Consider the following 19,405-nt stretch of genomic DNA (forward strand, 5'->3'; position numbering starts at 1 on the left):
TTTTTATGAAACTTGTAAAATTATTTTAAAATTTATGTTAAAAATGCACAGAAGTAGTTAGTATTTTTAGAAAAGAGCAATGAATGGTATAATTATCAGATATCAAAATTAACTAAAGAGCACTAGCAATCATTAAAATCTATGTTATTGTGACAGAAAAGAAAAATAGATCAAAGATGAGAATATGGAGTCTAGAAGGAGACTCATGTTAGAATTTAATATATAATTTAAAGAATTGGATCATAGATGAAAGAAGAGATGAGTCAATAATAAACATGAAGACAACTGGTTCACCATTAAATAAAATAAATAAACTATATTACTATCCCACACAATCTCCAAACTAAATTCCAGATGGATTAAAGTCCTAAATATAAAATAATAAAATAATAATGGCTTAGAGGAAAATAAGAGATAATATTTTCAGAAGAAGTTAGGAAGGATTTCCGGAGCAAAACACCAACTCAGAAGCCATAAAGCAAAATACTGGCAGATTTATTAAAAATTTAAAACTCCTATATGACAAATGATACTATTAACAAAGTTAAAAGAGAAGTGACAGTCTAGGAAAAAATATTTGCAATATATATATGAAATGAAGGATTGATAGTCATAATATATAAGTTACTCCTACAAATCAATATTACAAAGATAAACAACCCTACAGTAAAACGGACATAGGACATAAACAAAAAATTCCTAGAAGAAATACCAGTGACCAATAAGCATATGAAAATATGTTCAACTTCAGCATAATGAGGAAAATGCAAATCAAAACAATATATCATTTCTACCTTTTACAATGAGAAAATTAAAAAAGATCAGTAATATCTAATTTTATACAGTATGAGAAAATGGGCATACTCATATACTTTTTTTTTTTTTTCTCATATACTTTTTGATGGGAAAATTAACTGCTACAGTATGGTTGGGGAGAAATTTTGTCCATGCTCTCATTCATTCAACAAATACTATTAAGCACCTACTTCATGCAAATACATTGTACTATGACCCAGAGATACAGCAGCACAGTCAAAGGTTTTTCTCCTCATGGAGCTTGCATTCCGGAGGACAGGATACAGGGTGGAAGAGATAGCAAATAACTAAATACATAAAGTAAGTGGTTTTAGGTTCAATCAAAATAAATTAGAGTAAGGAAAACTGAAAATTATCGAGTTAGTTTGATGCTATTTTACATAAGGTGAGTAGATAGCAGGTCCTCACTGATAAGGAGAGCAATGATGTATCAAAAGTAAGGGAATAAGTCATAAAGCTATCTAGGAGAAGAACATCTAGACAATGGGAAGTTCCAAGGCCCCATGGTGTAAACAGAAGGCATATTAGTATGACTGAGCAGAATGACAGAATAGGAGAATGAAAGAACTTAAGACAAGAAAAACAATAGAAAGGGTGTGAACACCATGTAGGCCTTGGAAGTCATGAACAAAGCTTTAGAATTTATTCTAAAACTGGAAGTCACTGGAGGCCTCTGAGCTACAGAATTCTATGATGGGACTCACATTTTTAAAAGATCACTCTAACTGCTGTTTCAAGACCAGATTCTAAATGAGCATTAATTAGGAAACTATTACAATAAGCCAGGCGAGAAATGATGCAGCCTGGGAAAACGTGGTGCAGTCCAGGTGGCAAGAAGTGGCTGATGATGAACGTATTTTGAAGATTCAGTTAGTAGGATTTACCAATGATTAAATATGATGCAAGAGAAAGAGATGAGTCAAACCTCAAGTTCTTGTCCTGAGCAATTGGAAACTAATATTTCTTGAGATAGGGAAGTATGTAGAAGAAGCAGGTTGGAGTGGAGAAGGGAGAAGGTTAAGTAAAAATGTGTTAAATGTGCGATGCCTTGTACACATTCAAATGCAATGTCAGGTTGCTGAATATAAAAGCTTAAAGTCCAGGAACATGATAAGCACCAAAAATACAATTTTAAGAGTCACCAGTGAATATATAGTATTTACAGCCAAGGAGCTGGATAAGATATCCTAGAGAGTGAATCCACCTGGAAAAGAAAGGAAGTTCAAAGATTGAGCCCAAGGGCATTCCAGTGTTCAGCTGTTGGGAGATGAGGAGGAAGCCAAAAAGAAGCAATCTCAAGGGAGACAGAAACTAACAGGTCAGTGTCCCAGATGCTAAGCAAAGAGTATTTTCAAGAGCAGAGTGATAATTGTGCTAATTCTGCAGTATCTGTCAGAATTCAAAGTGAGCAGAGTCTCTCATTCAGCAATCCCATTTTGAACTATTTATTCTATAGTAACATATAAGCACATATGAAAACTGCTCTACATGGACATTTATTAAATTATCATTTGTTATAGCAAATTAAATGCTCATCAGCAGGGGACTATTTAAATTACAGAGGATCTGAACAAGAGAATAATTTTTTAAGAATAGAAGAGGTAGGTTACTGGAATGGAATGATCTCTGAATATTAAGTTTAAAAATCTACTTGAAAAGTAATCATGCAGAATGATTGATTCCAGACACACGGAAAAAAGAAAACATATATGTATGCTACCTGCAGAACAGACAGGATGGTGTGATGAGACAAAGTATGAGCTCCAAAACAGACTTCCTGGGGTATAAATTTGGCTTGTCACCCTAGGCAAGTTTCTTAACTTTTCTTGGCCTTCCTTCCTCTCTCTATAAAATCCCTTAAAGCGAGATTAACTAAGGATTAAATGAATTAATATAGAAAAAGGATCAGTATCTGATACATAGCAATCACTCAGCATTACATAGTAATAATGTATTAATAATGTATATAGTAAATAATAACTGCACATAAATTCAGAGATTTTGACGTTTACTCTCCAAACTGTTAACACTGGTTTTCTCTGAAGTTTGGGACTGGGAGTTAGCAGAGGAGATGAGAGGTGGCTGACAGGGACTTAAACACTTCATTATATATATGTCTTTATTACTTGGATTGTTAATAACATAGTCATGCAAATTTTTACAAAAGTCAATGTGCATTTCTTATGTAATTTTTACACTTTTTTAATTTAAAGAGGAAAAAGAATAGTAAAAATTTATGAATCTTCATGGCTTTTTGGTGATTTTTACTCAGTAATCTATGGTTCAAACTGACATTGAAAAGATAAATCAAAGAATTAGGATAATGTGAAGCAGATGATGTAACATTTTCTAGTCATTTCAAAGAAAGATACACAGACAAGCAGCAATATAAATAGAAGAGTCTGAATAAAATGAAGTAAAGGGAAGAGAATGAAATTGGGCAGTGATTTATAGATTCTGAATTTAACCATTTGGGCAAATCAAAAATGCTATCCATCTATCACATTTGAGAGAGGCGTCTCACCCAGCACCTCTGACACATTTCCAGTGACGGAGATAGCATGTTCTCTCAATCAGTTCCACCTTATATTAACCAAATGCAGTCCCTCATTGGTCCTACTTGTCTCATCTGAAGCAACATAGAATTAAGACTCTCTCTTCACCAAGAATGACTTCTGGCTACGTATTTTGGCCCCACTACCTTGTCTAATGGGCCCAGCCCTGTCCATTGTGATCAGAAAGGGCATTCCAAACAGCAGGCTGCTACAGTTGTTCCACAGCTAAGATCCTTCCCATTCAGGGATGCCAACAGGTAGAATGGTTATGACAATGTGGATGTGCAAATGCAGGACTTTTGACTTTTGAGTAAATTCTGCTTGGAGAAACAACAGGTATTTGCAGGAGGCAAACGCTAACGTGTGCTCTATGAGGATTCAACCCTTTTATACATAACTCAAAGTCTTTCTTTCATTACCTCTTTGTCTTCAGTACAAACCCTTCAGCAGCTCTTCCCCAGACCTTCCCAAGGTGGAGCTCACCACTTCATGTATGGCTCTGCCTCTAATTACTATTTATTGCATTTGCATGTGGTTTTTTTCTCATTATAATGTCATTAGCATGCAAGGGAGCCCGGTTGCCAGAGCAACCAGGAGTAGGGAATGCACCGCACAGCCTTTAATGAAAACTTAACCCTACTTCGTTTAATTCCCACTGTGTTTTTTTGGCTCACTTCACTTTTGTGGTCACAGGAATGAAAATATCCTGCAGTTACCCCTGCTTATGTAGTGTTGCCCCAAGGTCTGGGGAACTTATGTGTGTTCCCCTGAACATACTGACAGCACTTTATATTTCTCATAAGTAACCTTGATAACTTCCTCTGATAACAATAAATTCTTCCGATCAACACTGCTCACTCGGGATCCCTGGGTGGTGCAGCGGTTTAGTGCCTGCCTTTGGCCCAGGGCGCAATCCTGGAGACCTGGGATCGAATCCCACGTCGGGCTCCTGGTGCATGGAGCCTGCTTCTCCCTCTGCCTATGTCTCTGCCTCTCTCTCTCTCTCTCTCTCTCTGTGTGTGACTATCATAAATAAATAAAAAAATTAAAAAAAAACACTGCTCACTCAACACAGTCCTCTATCTAAAATAGTCTATTTTTCTGCAGATTAAATATTCTCAGGTTTCTCAAATTTGATATGATTTCTGCAATCCTTACTCACCTGTCAGCCCATTCTAAATGATTTGGCTGAGATCAAACTCACTACTTCTAAAGCATCCCACCCATCTAGTAACCTTCTCAAAAGAAAAGAAGAGACATGACTTTGTCTCTTAGTTTGACATGACTCTTTTTTAGCCAACCTTATCAAAGCTGGGTATAATAATAATAACAATAATAATGGTTTGTCAGGTGATCAAATCAACATTTAATTTAAAAAGAAATAAACAAACCAAAACCTCAGATAAAAAGGGGGAAATGAGATGATATTCAGGAAGAATAAAAAAAATAAAACCATAAAGTTAAGTACAAAAATCCAAGTACACACCTATAAGAGCTCTTGCTTAAGAAGAGTTAGAGATGCCTTCAAGTTCAATAGAAGCAAAGTGTGACAGGCTGTCACGTATGGATTTCTTAGAACTCAGTTTGTAATTGTAATAGTTGCAGAATAAGGTAAGGAGAGCAAGGTCAACAGTACTGTAGAACTGTTTTAAGAAAGCAAATCTTGTATGAACTAGCAACTAATGGCCACAAAAATCTATTATTTTCTGGAATTGCTGTCTTTTACAATATGAGGAAAGACAGAATCAGTGGAGCCAACCACTAAAGTAAGGCAACCTGACAGGTTAGAAGCAACCTGAAACAAGCTCTCGCTTCTGATGAAGCAGACTTGGAGAAGAGAACCATCAAGAATGCTACTGTCCAATAAAGCCAGCTCTGGTGACAGAAAACTTTCTTGTGCTGCCCAAAACGGTAGGCAGTAGCCACTTGAAGTGTAACCAGAGAACCAAGGGTTTTGTTTTGTTTTTTTTAATCTTATTTGATTTTTACTTAATTTATATTTCAATTTGAATTACCACATGTAGCTAGTAGCCACCATATGCTATATAAGTATATATATATATTCTGATGACATCTTAAGATCAGACTATATTCATCAACTTCTCCCCAAACAAGCAACTGAAGTGGGACCCATTAGTTCTGAGTCATAACCAAGGAGGAGACCCTAGTGCAGGATCTACTGTAGACCACATCCTCCACAGGAGAAGGTCCAGGCTGTGAAAATAGTCTGCACTGAGATCAGGGATGGGAGTTTCTAAGGAGTTAGGTAGTTAAGATTACTACAGATTTGAGAAGCAGTATAGCAGAGTCAAGTACATGGATTCTATAACCAGACTGCCTGAGTTCATACACCAGCTCTACCATGAATAAGAGTGACCTCAGTTTCCTGACCTATAAGATGGAAATAATAATGAGTACTATTACCAACCAGTGTGAAATTAAACTGAATACATACAAAACACTAAAAATAGAACCTGACACAAGTAACTACTAGTATTTTTTTTTTCCCAAAAAGTAGGTTTCTCCTTCAAAAGTTAACTTATTTTGATGAATCCCCGTGAGTGAATTATAGAAGGCTAGGATAACCTATTTCTCTTCCCAGGTCTTTATTCTTCTACATAATTAAGAAGCCATCTGAACAGCTATTTGGCTTAATCCAGCTGAGTGTAGTTCATTATCCTCTTGCCATCTCCCCATCCCACTACTGCTGGCCCTTATCTCCCAGCTTAGTAAGACATAAGATACCGTAGGCTGTGCCCCATCACCCATGCTAGTTGGTAAATATATTTCCTGAAACTTTATCCTCTCCTGGTCCTTGCTTTTTACTCCATTCTCTGAAATCCCTTATTGAATTTGAGACCTGTTAGAGTTAACACTCTTGCCTCGGCTTTCCAGACTGTCATAGGATTCAGTCCAGTGCTTCCTAACCCTTTTCACATCATGACACACATAAAAATTCATATTTGAACAATATAATGGAGTAAATATGAGGGACTTTGGTGGTGTATATATGAAACTCAGTGAAACAAAAATCTTTAAATATATTTTCTTTTCTTATTTTTTTTACATTTTCTTTATATTATAAAATTATTAGTCAATCACCATTCCTACCCCCAGCCCCAAGCTAATCTATTTTCTCTCTCTACAGAGACAAATGATAGAAACTCCTTTCTCATCACTAACCAGAATTTGGAAAATTCAAATCCAAATTGTACTTCAAAATTGCCTTCGCTCAGTAAATCAAACAGATCTTCCTTTACTTTCATCAACAGATGTAGTGTGAAAATTTCCTATGATAGTATAAACAAATTGTGAATATAACTGAAAGCATACACCTAAATCCATGATGCAGCTCTTCCTTAAGTATACAAGATGTTGCTCTACTTGTCCTAATGATCCTTCTTTACTATTCAAATCGTGCAACAAACTAAATGCCACAAATCCATCTTTTTTAAGCACACGTTTCCAAGGCCAAATTTTTGCACCGAATCCATAAATTTTGTCAGTACACACGAATTCATTGTTATGAGATCCTGGCAATTTTCTATTAGGTTTATTCACTCAGCTAACGAAGCTATTTTTTTCAAGGCAGTAACTACCTTTTAACAAATCTTTAACAAATCAGAACTGTTTACAGAAAAAGTCTGAATTCTCCTTCTAGTCCATAAACTTTTGACAAAACTCTACTTTGGATATACACTGCCTCTCAGTATGAAACTGTGGAAAGCTATATTCCAAGCCCATTTCTTCATGTGAAGCTAAAACAGATGTGAATAAAGCAGCTTCAGCTATATTATATTCTCCATTTAGATATATCAAACTATGTGAAATTCATGTACAGGCAATCTTTTACACAAGAGAGTTTCTCTGAGAATAAAATACCATATTATTTGAATCTCACTGTTTTCACGACCCTTGATGTACAGCCATTATGTACTCCTGTCCCTGCACTCACGCCAGCAGTATACAAACCCAAGCATGTTTCCATAATACCTTATTTGTTTCAAAGTATGAATTCTCCACCTTCAATATTTCATCCCCAGTAATTTCTTTTGGTACTGCTTTACGGAGTGCTGATATTCTTCCCAGCATTTCTCTTTAGGAATTCTAACTGTGCTGGAATTTGGCAGTTTCTAACACGTGTTTGATTTCACAATACTCTGGATTAATGTTTTCTTTACGTCACCTGACATGTCATCAATATATTTACAAGTATTATTTGAGAGTACCACTTTTTCCCTCTCTTTTGCCTTACTGACTTCAATGTCTAGACTGGCTGGTAAAATGAGGGCTTCTGTCCTTGTGTGAGGCATTTTGGCTTTAGCTTTTAATGGTGTGACCTTGTAACTGGTTTATTTAGCTTAGTCTAAATAAACTGAAAAAGCTCATTGTTGGAACTAATCTCAAAAATAGTTTTGGTTTTTTGTATTGATTTTGCAAAACTTAAGAATGTTCCAGGCTTTTCCTGCACAGGGTGAGTTCTTGTGGTGAGGTGCCAGCACAGTTTGCTTTGTACCTTGTCTTCACAATAATCCTTCCTACCAGTAATGCATTTAGGCTGAGGGGAAAAAAGTTACTGAACACACAAATTCAAGTTTGGGAAGATTCTCATTTCATTACCTAACTAGTGACTTCAAATTATTTTTTATGATGGCTTTTCAGCTTTAATGAAGTTTATCCATTAAGATTGAAAAGTACAGTACCTGTAAAATTTAAATCTTTTTCAAATATAAAGAACTAATGGGGCCTACAGACTTTTACAACTACATAAAATTTATTTACAGGAGTAGAGAATCTTCTATGTTCATTAAAATGTTTTTAAAACAAATTTCATAAATGTTCAAATAATTCATCATTGATTTTTATTTATTCCAAAAATTAAAATTTTGACATTTTCACAAAATATATGTAACATATCAACTGATGTGTGATTAAAAATATTTTCATAGCTGTATTTTCTAAAGCTAGAAAGCCTTTTAATGAATAAACCTAATTAAATAACATTAATCATTACTCGATTTTTAAAAATAAACATTTTCTAATTTCCAAAAACAAATAATCATTACAAAATTCTTTCAAGAATATAACTTTAGCTAATTGTTAACACCAAAAGCAAAAACTAAGTAAAGTAATAAACCAAGAAGTAACAAAATCAATGTTTTATTTAGCAACACTCAGTATCAGAAAATGGTAATAAAAGTAATAAAAATAATCATATATAAATTCTATGTCAGCAAAATTATAAAAAATGACGATGGTGATAATGATAAACTAAGATAAACTAAGCTGAAATTAAAATACAAATATTTTACATGTATTAAAAGACAAAATCTTAAATGATGAATGCAAATCCAAATATTCATCAACAAATGGATAAATAAAATGTCATATATACATATAAATATGTATATACACATCCGCAATGTAATATTATTTAGCTTAAAATCTGAAATGTGGATGAACCTTAAAGACATTATGCTAAGTGAAATAAACCAGTTATAAGAGGACAAATACTATATGATTCCACTTAAATAAGGTACCTAGAGAAATCAAGGTCACAGAAACACAAAGGAAAATGGTGGCTGCTAGGAGGAAGGGGAAATGGGAAGTTATTTCATGGGTATTTCAGAGTTTCAGTTTACTAAGATGAAAAAGTTCTGCAGAAGGATGGTAGTGATAGCCATATAACAATGTAAATATACTTAGTACTAATAAAGTTTAACTGAATTGAACCACTTGAAAAGGAGTTAAGATGGTAAATTTTATGTCATGAATTTTCTACCAGAATTTTTTAAAGTAATTTAAGTTGGGCAGCCCGGGTGGCTCAGCGGTTTAGCACCACCTTCAGTCCAGGGCATGATCCTGGAGACCCAGGATCGAGTCCCACATCAGGCTATCTGCATGGAGCCTGCTTCTCCCTCTGCCTGTGTCTCTGCCCTCTCTCTGTGTGTCTCTCATGAATAAATAAATAAAATCTTTAAAAAAAAATAAAGTAATTTAAGTGGCAAAAATGATACCTTTTCGTCTCGTGTGGTGTGTATGTGTGTGTGTGTGTGTATTTATCACAGTTATAAAAATTCCTTAAAAATTACTGATGAAAAGTATATCATAAGTATGTAATCAGACATACTGGGAAGATTCAAGGTCCAGTATCAAGCACAGTTGCTATATGATATGGCTACTATGAAGAACTTCCTGGCCACAGGTGCCAAACTAAAATAACTGCTGACTTTAGGGAGTTTACATATAGAGTTATTTAAATAGTACTCAAATATCATTTCAACTACTCTAAATTTCTGAATGGTTATACAAGACATTGTTAGTGAATCATGACCATTAGTATCTTGAGCCCACTTACAGCTTATTCAAGTTATTCAACTTCCAACTTTCTCTGTGATCAGCCTCTTATTCCTCTCCCAAGCTCAGCATATTTATTCTTGGACATCCTCTGAGTAAATCTCATCTTAGCTCAACCAGAGTTTGGGATCCCTACTTCATGAATGCTATCCCAGGGTATCTCCCCTCCAACACCATGGGTATGAACTCATACCTAGACTGGCTACAAAAAAGTTAATTCATCATAACCTGCCTTACTAGAAGCAATATGTGGGACAAGGTGAATTATTTGACCTTCAAGACTCTAAATTTCTATTTCTATGACTTATGCACATTTTTATGACTCTAGGTTATCTAACACATAAATCTCAGCTTTATATTTTGATTGTCCAGGTATCAACAATGAATAACATACATATCAAAGAGACATCCCTTACCATGATTTTCAGTAGCATTAAAATATATATGCTTGGTAAAACTGAGAAGTAAATGAAACTTGCTACTTTTACTCTAACCATTTCTACTACCACTTTGTTGTCAAGGCCCATGGATTATCACATGGTGGTTCAAAGTTCCTAACCCTTCAAAAGTGCTACAAAGAACATAGCTCAGCTTTCTCTGTTCTTCACTTTCCTCCACCTAAAACCCTACCCTAATTTTTAAAGCTCTCTACTTGGCAATAACCCACTTCCATTTGGACACAAATCCTGGTCAGGCTTTCTGATTTTCTTATGAGAATGTCAACACCAACTCCCACTCACTGGACACTGGAGCATATGAATCTGCCCTTAATGGGAAACACAGAACATCTTCACTTCAGGTTCTACTATCCAGCCCCTGGCTCATTAACCATTCAATGTCATCAAGTGGTTTTGTTAAGGTCCTGAAATTATAAATGATAGCCTTTTCTTTTTTACTTAAATTTGAATATCAAATGTTATGTAATGGGGCAAAGGAACATAAATCAACATTTGAAAATCTCATCCTAGACCAAATGCTTTTCAAACCATCTGTGGTAAAAGATCAGGAATTTTATTTACAATCTGTCATAGACACGCTTTTGAGAAAAACACTAAAATGAATTACTAGGAAAAAAAGAAATAAAAAATCCCAAACATACAAAATATAAGTCCCAGTTTAAGAAAAAAAAGGAAGAAGAAGAAGAAGACGAAGATGACAATGATGGTGGTGGTGGTGGTGATTATTTTAGAGCAGTTTTAAATTCACAGCAAATTTGAATAAAAAGTACAGAGTTCCTCCCATATATACTCTGCTCCCACATATGCATAGCTTCCCCCATTAACAGTATTGATTTTTAAATTATATTTGACAGGCGTAATCTCACTCTGTCAAATTATTTTTTTAAAGATTTTATTTATTTATTCATTAAAGACACAGAGGAGAGAGAGGCAGAGACACAGGCAGAGGAAGAAGCAGGCTCTATGCAGGGAGCCTGATGTGGGACTTGATCCAGGATCTCCAGGATCACACCCCAGGCCACAGGTGGCGTTAAACTGCTGCGCCACTGGGGCTGCCCCTCTGTCAAGTTATTTACAAGTTTCTAAGCACTCATTTTCAACATTTGCACTTACCTCCTTACACTGGTACCAATCCAGGACCACACTTTTAAGTAGCACTGCCTCTCATCCCAACCTATCTATCTACCTCCACCCTGCACCAGAGTCAAAAACAATCCTCTCCATAAAAGAACCAGGAAGACATAGAATGGAATATGCTATCGTTAGTGAAAAGCCACTTGGGATACATACACATCTGCCATCCATATATTTTTAATTCATGGAAGCTGATCCTTTTCCATAAGCTATTCGCCAATCTAATACATTTTCAGGTTTATGAGAGTAACAGGGTATAGGAAGAGTCTTATATATGACTTTCACTCTGAAACTTCTCTTTTTTTTAGGGTGGTTAAATAACCTATTCTAGTTAGTGATTATTTACATAATAAAGATCCATTTAAATGCACACACACTACACCCTCCTGAAGCCAGCAAGAGGTGAACATGAAGATCTGAGACCAAACTTCTCTATGTGTGCAAAGCGTGCTTCCATTGTGCTATCACTTTACAAATAAGAAATAAATATTGGGTTTATAAGACTTAGAAGAAAAGGTTTATGGCTTTGACTGTTTTCCATTACTGGAAAATTTACATGCTGAAAAGTAGCAAAAACCAGTGCAAAAGAATAAACAGTGGGTGCACTTCAAGGGCTTGTTTCTTTCAAGGATCAGGAGTAAAATTGAGTTTTATTAGCTGTTTCATTAAGTTTTACTTTGAAGAAAAACAAACAGTGGAGGCATATGTGCAACATCTGATGAAAAAGGATTTCATTCTAAACAGTCTCTGTACAAAACTCATTAATGTAACATTAAATGTGAAGACTTGTCTAGCAATTTTAGGATAATTTTACTCATTTTGGTTTATTTATAATTTCTGACACAGTTTATTTAACATACTCTAATCTTTAAATCACCATGTGTACTAAACTAATATATTACATCTGTCTTTTCAATGACATTTTGCAATAAATATCTATAGCAGCTGTTAAAAGCAATTAGTATATGAAGTTTGTACCAAATCTAAAACCTAAAGTAAAATAATACAGCTGGATATTGATAACTTGGAAAATTCATGAAAGCAGATCAGTTCTTCTTAATCTAACTCTTATTTACAAATACTTTCCTTATACGACAAGACACTACAAGTTTCTTTTTAAGAAATATCTAAATTTCTGTGCTATTATAATCCAATACCTGGAATCTAGGCATCGAATGTATCAAAGTATTAAGTAAATATTTTTTTCCTCAGAGCAAATTTAAACATGCTGGATATTCATCATATTCTCCTGGAAGAATTTACTCAATCACTATTTTTCCATTTTAAGACGAAATGTTGGTACGAAGCAACTAAAGTTTGTTGGTAGAAAAAAATACCTATATCCTAGCTCCATTATGGGGGTTATATAATAGTGTGAACCTCTGGTGTGGGGCAGATTAAACTTCAGCTTCAAACTAAGTGAATGAATTAAATATTAAACTATAGGTTAGTGGTTAAGATTATAGTCTTTGGAAGCAGATACACCTTGGTTCCAATCTTGACCCTGCCTCTGACATAAAGCCCAGGTAACACTGGCTGGACAAGTCTCTTAACTTCTCTAAGCCTACACATCTCATCTGAAGTAGATATAATAATAGCTAATTCATAGGGATAGTGTGGAGATTAAATGAAATGAGGTATATGTAAATAATAGCGCAATGATGATGTTTTGAAATGGACTTTGCTTTTAAAAAAAAAAATCTTACCCATTTTAATCCAGATAATATAACACACAGTTTTAAAAGTCAAACAGCACTAAAATCCATATATATAACAAAAATCATCAGCCCTTCTTACTCCTCCCCACACTCTGGTCAGGCAACCATTTGCAACTTTCCTTGCTATATCTCCTGGCATTCATCTCCAAATTCCATACATTTTATAGACATAGCTTTCTCCTGATAGATCAAGTTGAGGATGACCCTCAAACTAAAAAAACTACAATCATTAAAAAATGATTTCTGTGAAACTTATACATTGGAAAGAACATATAGAAGAAACAGACTCCACCTTGGGAGCTAAATAGTCCAAATCAACTGTAACCTATGATTAGAGGATCTCTACTCCCCAGTACAAATAGGAAATTTTTCCCCTCCAATAACTGCTCTTAACCCTCTTGTGTGGAATCTCCTTTCCCACCTGTTAAGTGTAGCAGACTGACTGCAGAAATGACCCCAGTTTTTCATTCCTCACTAGATACTAGCCTTTGGGTAGCCAACTCCCCACAACGATTCTGAGCTGAGCCCCCAAGAAAAGTTTAAATAGAAGTCTTAAAGAGTGCTTGAGTGTTTTTATTTTCTGCTTTTGGACCCAACCACCATCAGAAGAACAAGCTCAGGCTAGCTTTCTGGAACGTAGAACCAAGTCAAATCATCCCAAATGAGGCTGTCTTAGACAAGCCAGCTCCCAGCCAACCCTCAGCTGACTGTAGATACATACACAAGCCCTGTAGACATCAACTGAGCCTTTCACAGATCAACAGAATGGTCTAACTCATTTATAAGCTTCTCAGAAATAATAAACGGTTATTTTAAACTACTAAATTTTATAACAGCTTATTATACAGCAATACCTAACTGATATATTAAAGATCCTTAAATAACAACTTGGTGCTGCACTCTAACTTTTTAGGTGCTTTCAGTTATTAGAATTCTATCCTTCCAACAATTAAAATTCAATCTGATTATTATTATCGTGATTTTGAAGACTTCAGACTCAAAATCAACTTGAAGCTCTTTTCTCCCTGTAGTTCAACCCACAGTCTCTATAGCTTGGAATGGAGACACGAAGCATGGCCTTGCTCAAGGGAACCTGCTATCCCTCACCACTTCTTCTAGGAGCCCATGGCTTGAGAATTGGAAGTAGGAAGGACAGTCATCCCCTTGCTTAACTATATGGACTCACAGTCCTCTCTCTGTTGTTTGCTGTCACATCTCTGGTTCACACTGACTGGATGTCAGTATCCCTGGGTATGGCAGGCATGCGGCTGCCAGCTCCTTTATGGGGTGATTGTATGGGCTCTTCAGAAGATCCTGCAGAGAAACAGCCCCTTGGACATTTACTTATACAGGCAGTAACCATGCACACTCTACCATCACAGAGGTCCCTTCTCCTCCTGGCTCAAGCAGGACAACAGAAAAATAGGTCAAGCCTAGCTACTCTCTGGAATGAATATATTTAAAAAATTAAACAGTGTCCTCTCCCCCTGTACTATCACTCTCAACTCCATTTAGACATGTTTCAACAGAAAAGGGCAGACTAGCCAGTCCATTGCTAAGCAAATGCTCAACTAGGTAATGAATAGACCTTCCTTCTGACCTGAGGGCATCCCATACTCTACAAGTGGCTCCTTGGACAAGGAAAGGAAAGGAAAGATTTAGGAAGAGAAGGAATCACTATTCATCACAGACTCTCCACTTTTCCACTAAATCCTATTCTCATATTGGGATGTGGTTGGGAATCCCAGTTCTTCAGGAATGAATGGTTCCTTAGAATACTCTCTACAGGCAGGTTTCTGGTCCCAGTGGCTAGTAGATTATTCATAGCAATCCAAATATAGAAAATTAGTTACTCAGGGTATTTTGTCTTCAGCTTAAGGCCTTAGCTGCAATTCTGGAACAAGATAAAATGGCCCCACTCAACGCACTGTTATATGGTTATTTTTAAATCTAAAGTATGCATTAAATTCCACTATACTGCATATCATTATAGAAAAATTCCATTTTTACAGAAATGCCAGTTTTATTAAAAAGACTGCCCTGAAGAGGTTATTTGAATGATACTTATTAACTTTTTATGTAAATTTTATGGTGTTTTCATGGATCCTAATTCACCAATTAAGGGATAAAAGAACATTGGCATTTTTTTTTAATTTCTCATAATTTTTCAAATAAAACTTTTTACCTGATAAAGTTCTTTGGACAAAATGTGAATTTTTATTTTATACAGAAAATCTGATATTTAATCATTCATTTAACAAATACTTGTTTGTGTATCTACTTTATACTTGGTAATAGTCTAGGTGCACTGGGCATATCAGCAAAGATCTCTGTCCTCATAGACTAAGCTGGGAAAGAGAAACTTTAAACAATAAACATAATAAAAAAGTAAATTGCAAAGCATGTTAGAAGGTGAATAGTAGTATGAGGGAAAAGAGTGGGATAAGGGAAGTCAGAAGTGACGCTGGCAGGTAAGGGGACCAAGTGATTCGACATGTTGTAAAGGGTGGTAGAAAGTCTTCAGTAAGAAGGTAACGTGAGAGAACACATGAAGGAAGGGGGGATGCTGAGAGGAGGGCAGTTAGCCATATCTGGAAGAGGAATGCTCTACAAAGATGAGCCAGCCGATTTAGAGGCCCCAGGAAGGAATGTTTGTCTAGGGTTTCTCTAATGTGTTTGAGGAACAACAAGGAAGTTAGTGTGCCTGGATAGTTGTGAATGAAAGGAAAGGAAATAGGAGGTGAAGTCAGAAAAGTAATAAGAAGGATGAGGAAGGAACAGATCACATAGTTTATAATCTGTTATAAATGTTTGTCTTGGGGCACCTGGGTGGCTCAGTCAGTCGAGCGTTTGACTCTTGATTTCGGCTTGGATCATGATCTCATTCATGGTCCTGGAATCAAGCCCCACTTTCGGGCTCTGTGCTGGCAGGGAATCTGCTAGAGGATTCTCTCTCTCTCTCTCTCTCTCTCTCCCTCTGCCCCTTCCCCTGTTTGTGTTTGCATGCATACTCTCTCTCTAAAATAAACAAATAAATCTTTTTTAAAATAATAAATAAATGTTTTGGCTTTTACTCAGAATTGAGAAGTGACACAATGTGACTCGCATTTTAAAAGGTTTACACCATAAGAAGGCAAGAGTGGAAGCAGGCAGATAGGAAGGTAATCCTAGTAAAAGTTGATAATTGTTTATACCAGAGTGGTAGCAAGAGATGATGAAAAATGGTCTGATCCTAGATATTATGAAGGTGGAGGCAACAGGATGACCTAATGGACTGAATGTGGGGTATGAGAGGAATAGAGAAGGTAATGATAACTCCAGTAGCTTGAACAACTGGAAAGATGGAGTAACCATCAACTGAGAGAAGATTAGTTTGGGTGGTAGTGGGTAAGTCTGGGAGGAGGAAGACTCAGAGTTTAATTTTGGACATGTTGACTTCAAGCTCTAAGAAGAGACATTAAAGTAAAAATGTCAAATAAGAAGTTGGCCTTATGAATCTAGAATTCAAGAGAGAAGTCTGGGCCGAGAATATACATTTGAGAGTAATTAGCATTTGATGCAATTTAAATTATGACCTCCAGGTTCTCATGAGAATAGCTAAGAGAATGAGACAATCCCTGGTGTGATTCCTTCCTACACAGCTGTTCGGTAGAACAGTAGTCATTTATCTCTGTCTGCCTTTTGCCTCACCCAAATGCATGCCATTACCCCCTGGAAAATTCTATGGATCTGGACAAGACCCCTCTTTGGTCCCAGAAATATCTTTTTGGTTGTGAACCAAAGGCTCACAAAGATTATCACTTAAAGGTGGATAATGATGAAAATGAGCACCACTTATCTTTAAGAAGAATCAGTCTAGGGGCTGGTGCAAAGGAGAGATTGCACACTGTTGAAGCAGAGGTAATGAATTACGAAGGCAGTCCAATTAAAGTCACACTGGCAACTTTGAAAATGTCTGTACAGCCAACAGTTTCCCTTGGGGCTTTGAAATAACACCACCTGTGGTCTTACAGTTGAAATGTAGTTCAGGGCCTGTGCATATTAGTGGCAGCACTTAGTAGCTGTGGAGGAAGACACAGAGTCAGAAGAGGCAGAGAAAGAAACTCCTTAGTATATCTGAAAAGAGTTCTGTCCCTGGAAGTGGTAGCAAGGTTCCAAAGAAAAAAGTAAAACCTGCTGCCAATGAAGATGATGATGATGATTTTGATGATGAGGAAGCTAAGAAAAGGTCCCAGTAAAGAAATCTATATAAGATACTCCAGCCAAAAATTGTGCAAAAATCAATCCAGAATGCAAAAGAGTCAAAAGCATCAACACCAAGATCAAAGAATCTTTTAAAAACTAGGAAAAGACTCCCAAAACACTGAAAGGACCTAGTTCTACTGAAAACATTAAAGCAAAAATGCAAGCAAGTATAGAAAAAGTTGGTTCTCTTCCCAAAGTAGAAGCCAAGTTCATCAATTATGTGAAGAATTGCTTCCGGATGACTGACCAAGAGGCTATTCAAGATCTCTGGCAGAGGAGGGAGTCTCTTTAAGAGAATAGTTTAAACAGTCTGTTAAATTTTTCCATCTTTATTTCATTTCTGCAACAGTTGATATCTGGCTTTCCTTTTTATAATGCAGAGTGAGAACTTTCCCTACTGAGTCTGATAAATGTTGTCCAGGTTCCACTGCCAAGAATGTGTTGTCCAACATGCCTGTTTAGTTTTTAAAGATGGAACTCCACCCTTTGCTTGGTTTTAAGTATGTATGGAATGTTTTGATAGGACATAGTAGTAGTGGTGTTCAGACAAATGGAATGGTGGGGAGACAAAAATATACATGTGAAATAAACTCAGTATTTTAATAAAGAGCCCAGCTAGCTCAGTCAGTAGAGCATGAGACTCTTATTTTAATAAAGTAAAAAAGAAGAAGAAAAGAAGAAGATATGGACAGCATGGTCACTAACATTATAAAGCTGTAGAGACAAGAAAAACAACAGAGGTGACGGGAAAGGAGTGAAGAGGAATATAGAGGGTAAACCAAGAGAGTGAGAACACCAAATGTAGAAAGTATAACAAGAACTGGATGATAAATCCTACCAAAAACTATTAAAAGATAAAAATTTACTAATGAACTTAGCAGTAACGAACTTACAGTTCTCTGATGACATTACATAATAATATCATATCCAATGTCTCATTCCACTTAAAAGGAATTTTGCTATTTAATGAAAACTCTCCTAAAACAAATAGTCTTTAAATACTGATCAATGACCCACTTATTTCAAACAATACATTACCCAATGAAATGAAATACAATGACATGTATTTATTCAAATAACAAACTGGAAAAACTCCTTGCAACTTTTATGATTTTAACTCAATGAAACAAATGCACGCAGAATGCTTGCTGTGCTAAGCACCAAGGATACACAAGTGAGGACAGAAAAACAAACTCCTGGCAGTCAAGCTTTCTGACTGCTATGGGGGATCAGGCAAGCCTACAGAGAAACACACGGAGAATTGTGCGACAATTATATGGAAATACAGAGGAGGGGGCATCTAAGTAAGACGTGGGGGTCAGGGTCCCCTATGTAAAGGAGATGATGCTCAATTCTAATCTTGAAAAAATATGCAGTGATGACGTGCAAAGGATTTAACCATACAAGTCACAAAAAAGGTATCAAATGACTAATATATGAAAATACCTTTCAATGAACTAGCTTTTAGGAAAATGCAGATTAAAGTCACCATGTGGCCTCACAAGGCAGGGCTTCAAATCTTCTCCAAAAAAAAAACAACTTTGAAACTGTTCAAAATTGCTTAAAAAAAAAAAAAAAAAAAACCCATTTCAGGGACACCTGGGTGGCTCAGCGGTTGAGCCCATCTGCCTTCCGCTCAGGGCCTCAGGGCGTGGTCCCAGGATAAAGGATCAAGTCCCTCATGGGCTCCTGCAGGGAGCCTGCTTCTCTCTTTGCCTATGTCTCTGCCTCTCTCTGTGTGTCTCTCATGAACAAATAAATAAAAATCTTAAAAAAAAAAAAAATTTCAGGAACCAAGAAACCAACCAAAGTCAAATAACATATTAAGAAGGACTTATTCATAAAACACTGTTGAAATTTGGTTATAAACAGTAGAAATCTGCGGCACTCCTGCTTGCAGCTACTGCCCTCTGTCCTAGTGGTCTGGGTGGGTGTTCTCCCTGGATCACAGCTAGGACAGCTTTAAGACCAGAGAGGTTCAAGTGATCCAGAGCTTAAGATGAAAGAAAATATGCCCTTTGGCAGTGTCTCTAATAAAAGTAGCAACCTCACTAGCAAGTCTGAGGTAGCCACCCCAGCTAGGACAAGCAACCAACCAGAAACATAAAGGTAGTAGAAAGGT

At 36.2% G+C, this 19,405-nt stretch overlaps 1 protein-coding gene and 1 pseudogene across 3 annotated transcripts in view; one reads left to right on the forward strand and one right to left on the reverse strand.

The window, feature by feature from the left end:
* The window catches only part of ATG10 (autophagy related 10), a 215,337-nt gene that overhangs the window by 167,320 nt on the left and 28,612 nt on the right, over positions 1 to 19,405 (reverse strand). The window lies entirely within an intron of this gene.
* LOC121489420 lies at positions 14,301 to 17,817 on the forward strand (annotated as a pseudogene).

Source organism: Vulpes lagopus, chromosome 4 (assembly GCF_018345385.1).
Source record: "Vulpes lagopus strain Blue_001 chromosome 4, ASM1834538v1, whole genome shotgun sequence".
NCBI lineage: Eukaryota > Metazoa > Chordata > Mammalia > Carnivora > Canidae > Vulpes > Vulpes lagopus.